At 41.2% G+C, this 5,770-nt stretch overlaps 1 protein-coding gene across 4 annotated transcripts in view; it reads right to left on the minus strand.

Moving 5' to 3' along the window:
* LOC143300872 (acetylcholinesterase-like) overlaps positions 1 to 5,770 on the minus strand; it is a 101,924-nt gene continuing 96,154 nt past the window's right edge. For all 4 annotated transcript variants that reach the window (XM_076614846.1, XM_076614845.1, XM_076614848.1 and 1 more), the window contains exon 4: positions 1 to 5,770. This exon is cut by the window's right edge and continues 1,743 nt beyond it. The gene's annotated coding sequence lies outside the window, so the exon portion shown is untranslated.

The raw sequence follows: 5,770 nt of genomic DNA on the forward strand, positions 1-5,770 counted from the left end.
TACCCCCTGTATAAATTTTATTTACAGAACGTGGAAAGTGTATATTTACCATTTACAAACATTTTGCAAATGTACATAGGAATAGATACAATATATAACATGACAGAATTATCGAAAGCAGACATCTATAAACGCGTTTGCATGTGCGTTTTAGGAAAGGGAAAAAAGTTTGAACGAAAACAGATCACTTGCGCCATTTCATTTAGTTGGGAAGGGAAGTCATCCAAACGGAGAAGAAAAGAAAGGGCGGTGACTGGATGTGCGAATGGAGTGGAAACGATTGGAAGAAGAACGGATGAGGACAGGGATGTGTGTGTGTGTGTGAGGGGGGGAAGGGGAGAAAGGAGATAAATGTGGGTAAGGTAGGGGTAGGGCAAAAAGATGTCAAGGACTGGAGGAGAGGGGGTATATAATTATTTCCTTGACAACACCGGTCTGACGTCATGACCAATGCTGTCAAATTTCGTCACTTTTAAAAAAAATTGTATAACATGTATCTGAACTAAACGTAATTTGTAATCTGAAAACAACACAACAAAATGAACAGAAAACTGTCAGTAACTCATGCAGGAACGCTTAATTTGATATAAATGATAACAAAATCTGCGTCAAATCGGTCAGGACAACTGACCATGCAAATTCTTTTTATTACATAGAATGAAACGAATGAACTGTCGATAAACTCGATCATCCTTATCCTCCTCCTCCTCTCCTTCCTCACTTTCAACATTACGAAAGTTACTAAAAAAATGAATTTGTCATAAGTTCTGACCCATTTCTTCGCTTTAACAGGATTTCAACAACACTTTGCACACACAAAAAGAATTGTCAGTCATGTACTGTAACATTGAAAGTATGTATACTTCTTCTTCTTTTTTTTCTCTCTTTTTTATCTGTGTGAAATTCATGATATTGACAATATGTCTTGTTTTGATTCTAATTCTACGTGCTAGCTTCAGCAAAGATTTTAAAATACCAGTCGAATGCACGTTTCGCCAATGTGCGAGTCACACACGTAAAAGGTCTGCTTTTTTGAAGACACAAAAACGGTTTGTTTTGTTTCAAAAGTCAAAGCGTTGAAAAGCAGATGTACACGACTTGTTCGTAAGTTGATAATTCAGTGCTAGAGTTTCTGCCGAACTCTGTTCTTGGATAGAAACGGAGGAATCCTGGTAAGCGCGTAACAAGACTGTTTAAGTTCATCAGATTTGAACAGATTGCTCTCACTGACACGCGCTGACGGAAAAGTGTTTTCCTTATAATGGTTAGTGCGAAGGTGAATAAATGAGTCATACAGTGAGAAATTCCGTTGATGCCCTACACACCAAAGGGTGTAATGCCGGGGCAGTAAGTAAGAAAGTTAAGTAAGTAGAGTGAAAAGTGAGCGCCGAGCACCACCACCATCCCCCATCTCACATTTGCCCTGCCCCCCCCCCTTCCCCTCCCATTCGTCCGTGTCGTTATTCCTTATTACACCCCCCATCCCTCCCCCCACCCCCCTTGGCTTAAACAGTATTTCACTTGGAACGTGTCACAACACGTCACACAGTTGTCAACAGCAACAGGACAACAAGAAAATCTTTTTTCAAAGTTCTGACCCGATGCTTGTACACCCTAAGTATGTGACGGATATCGCTACCCCCCGCCCCCTCCCGCCCCCCCAAACCCCCTCCGCCCCTCTCTCCCAGCCTTCCTTCCTCGTAGACGAGTCAAGTCTGTGTTTTGTCTTTCTTCGTTCAGTTGTTTGTTCATTTGTTTTGTTTTGTTATGTACAGTGTTAGATATGAATATCCCCCCGCTCCCCCCCCCCCCCCACAGCTCCGTTTCCCATCACAATTACAGGTCATTTTGGATGCTGACGGTAAGGCAAACCGAGAAGAATATTAATTACTACCGCCTATCCCTCGCTCTTTTACCATCCCCTCCCTTCCCCCCTCCCCCGTGTACCTCCCAATGCCTCAAGCGCCCAAAGCAGCTCTCAGTCGGCTCAACCCATGTTAGGCAGCCTGTAGAGCAAACTGTGTTTGTAAAGCGCTTAGAGGTTGGTCTATGACCGAGGACAGACGCTATAGAAGGACCTATCATATCATATATCTCCCATGTCATCTGTCAGACCAAAAGGGTTCAGATTTCAACTTCAAGGTACAAAGTGCGGGCAAAAAATCGTTTTGTCATATCAAGCATTCTAGTCAGTACCTTTGAAAAATTCGGTTTGGGGTGCATAAGTTAAGGTGCTGGTCTACCCGTATTTTCACTGAGTGGAAAGTAAGGTACGAAAAAAATGAAATAAAATAAATGCACAAGCAAACGTGTCCATAGATTCATAGTCAAAGTCAGTATCAGGAGAATTAAAAAAAAAAAAAAATAAAAAAAATCTACGAGTGCATCAGTCTTAGACCATCACAAAAAATGGGACTGAAAAGAAATGATAAAATACAATACATGAATATACACACGATTTAAATACATACATTAACAAAATATCCCGATATGTTCAAGATATAATGACTACGAAAACATGAAACTAAAACCACAAGAATTCGCCCTCCAGAAATGTCAATATATGAAACAAAAACACCAGATTTCTTCCTCCAAACAAAAGTCATTCCGTCAACAGCAGTATAGTAGCCAGCTGTGATTGCAGAACCACGTGTTTTATCAACAATGAAAAAAACGTTATGAACATACCTCGCGTTCGAGAAATGTAACGTAGCAGATATATCATACACTGAAATTATAATTTGAAAGAAAGAAGTTTTCAGATGCAGAATAAATGACAAAATAAATCTGATCTATAACTAAACTAGGCAAATAGATAAAACAAAACAAAAAATTGTATACACATCTGTTAAAATGTCGATTAATAAATCATAAATATATATCTAAAAGATGGTAGAGAAAGAAAGCACAAAGTAAGGACGACACAAATTCAAACATAATTAGTTTAAAACGTACTCGATAAATAATCTTGGCAACACCAACAGTTTTCTTGGATCTGAAATAATATTGAAAAGTAAGACCACTTCCAAAATGATTCATTTTAAAGGGAACGGGTCATTACGGTTATGATAAATTGAAATTAGCAACTGTCTTTGTTCTAGAACTAAGAAAAAACACATCACGCCAAACTGTCCTTTTTAACTGAAAACCTTTAGAACTAAGTCAACAGTATTTGTATCGTAACACTGGTAAGCAAAAGGGCATACAAAGTAACCGTTTTTAAAATGAAAAAGACGATAGAATTATAAGCAGTTTTCAATAATCTGTAGGTGAGACGCAACAAAGTGTACAGTACTAGTCATTATGTCAAAGGAAATATCAGCAATGATTATAAAGAAATCAACAGTTTCTTTTTCTTTTTCTGTACCTGAGAAGAGAATAAGCATACTGTTTTAACGAATAGTGTAATTATAGATGAAATGACAATTTTGCTTCTTCTAAATCTTAACAGTAACAAAGTGCAGCTACAAAATGATTAACTTAAAATAAAAAATTATGATTATTATCATCATTATTATTATTATTATCATTATCATTGTTATTATTAGTATCATCATCATCATCATCATCATCATCATCAACTCTAACATCTCAGCTGCTGCATAATGTTTTGAAACGACGCTGATATTATTCGTACAATGTACAAAAAGGTGATAACACATGTGAATTTGTTCAAGCACATCTAATAAAGGAAAGAAAAAAAAAGAAACATTATTGCAATGAAACAAACGGAGATTTGTCTCCCCCTCCTTCGGTGGTGTTCTCCGCTGGCGCCGCCACGGGTCTTAGGGTGATTCCCAGGCTATGCTGCTTGTTTCCTAAGTTATTGTCAGTACAGGGTTTTTACATCCATGCACACGGCGTGATCAGCGGACAGGGGAAACAACCCTCCCACACCTGTGAATGGGGGGCCATGGAGAATGGGAGTGGGAAGGAGTTGGTGGTGTACGGGGTGGGCAGGGGGGGGGGGGGGGGGGGGGGGGGGGGGGGGGGGGAGTAGGGGAGTCGATCTGATTGATACCACACTAAACATCGCCAGATGAACTCTGAGTCCTGATGGAAAATTCAAAAGGTCTTTCCTTCGATATCGAGCTGGGATCAAATTATTGCTCAAAGATCGTTTGTCTTCAACCTTTTTTTCTTCTGTATTTTTCTTCGTCTTTTTTTTTCTTTTTTTCTCTCTAATTAGTTTGACTGCGAGTGTTCGGGTGTGTGTATGCGTATGACCATGCACGCGCGCGCGCGTGTGTGTGTTTCATTCTCGGCGCAGTATTGTATTGTACAACTTTCTTATCGGACTGTTCTCTCCGACCAGACAGCACAATATATGATAGGACTTAGCCATTTGTATGCGGTAATGCAGAAAAGCACACACACACACACACACACACACACACACACACACACACACACACACACACACACGAATTTCAACACTCATTATAAATTCAAACCCCCGCAAGGATGCAGGTATTGGAACAGAGAACTATTCAATCTGGATTGACTGATTCCGCGATTCCTACCTTGGGCTGTCTCTGGCTCTGTTCTTTGTCATGAGTTGATAACATCATTGTACCACGTTTCATGATACGTATTTTCCCCTACATCCGCGAAAACCTGCGCATTTTCTCTCTCTCTCTCTCTCTCTCTCTCTCTCTCTCTCTCTCTCTCTCTCTCTCTCTCTCTCTCTCTCTCTCTCTTCCGTTCTCTTCGTTGTTCTAAGCCAAACAAAGTAAGATGCAAAGAAAGCATGTCGCACTCACGCTCAGATTCAGATCTGGAAGAGCGTATCTGTTGGACAGTGATTGAAAGGGTGGGTATGGGGAGAGGGGAGGGGAGGACAGGAAGGTGATACGTGACGGCTGGACAAATCCATATTCGCTAAGTCCATGCGTCTCAATCTCTCGTTGATGATAATGTGCAACCAATGCGAATGGGCAAATACATACACATACACACACGCACGCACGCACGCGCGCGAACACACACACACACACACACACACACACACACACACACACACACACACACACACACACACACGTACACACACACACACACACACACACACACACACACACACACACACACACACATACTCCTTATAACATTTCTTATCACATACATATACGCGCTCGCGTGTGTGTATGTGTGTGTGTGTGTGTGTGCTGCCACACCATCCCTTTTCCTTTTTTCGTTCATTTATGTTGCTGTCTGTAAATGACTGGTTGAAATAAAAATCAAACTTATTACAGGTGAAAGTCATAGCAAAGTACTTCTAAGTCAGGGCAAATTCACTGTTATTTTGAATGGGAAAAATGCTAGCTCTCTCTCTCTCTCTCTCTCTCTCTCTCGGTAGCTTCCCTTGCTTGGCAGCCAACAAGAAGCTGAAATCTCCAGCTGCAACGAAATAACTTCTCTACGAATAAATCCCACCCATCATGCCTGTTGTGGGACTGCCGTCCACACTGAAAAGCATGCTGAACACAATGCAGCAGGATATTACGCTGTCCTCTTTCAAGATAGAAGGCAGGGGCGAACAAACTGTCGTTGTGCTCAGAATGACGACTGGTCAACGCCATGTTGCTCAACAACACAGTCCCGTTGTGTACCGAAGAAAAATGTCCATCACAGGTGAGCAGAGACAAGAAACGAGCCGAAGCCCACAGACTGAACCAGGAGAGACAGGCAAGTGATCGTGCATCGTCCCCCTCAGGACTATTTTTACCAACCCCTCCCAGTCTGTTCTGTGCCACTGACAACGCTGACA

This window comes from Babylonia areolata, chromosome 26 (assembly GCF_041734735.1).
Source record: "Babylonia areolata isolate BAREFJ2019XMU chromosome 26, ASM4173473v1, whole genome shotgun sequence".
NCBI classification, from domain to species: domain Eukaryota; kingdom Metazoa; phylum Mollusca; class Gastropoda; order Neogastropoda; family Buccinidae; genus Babylonia; species Babylonia areolata.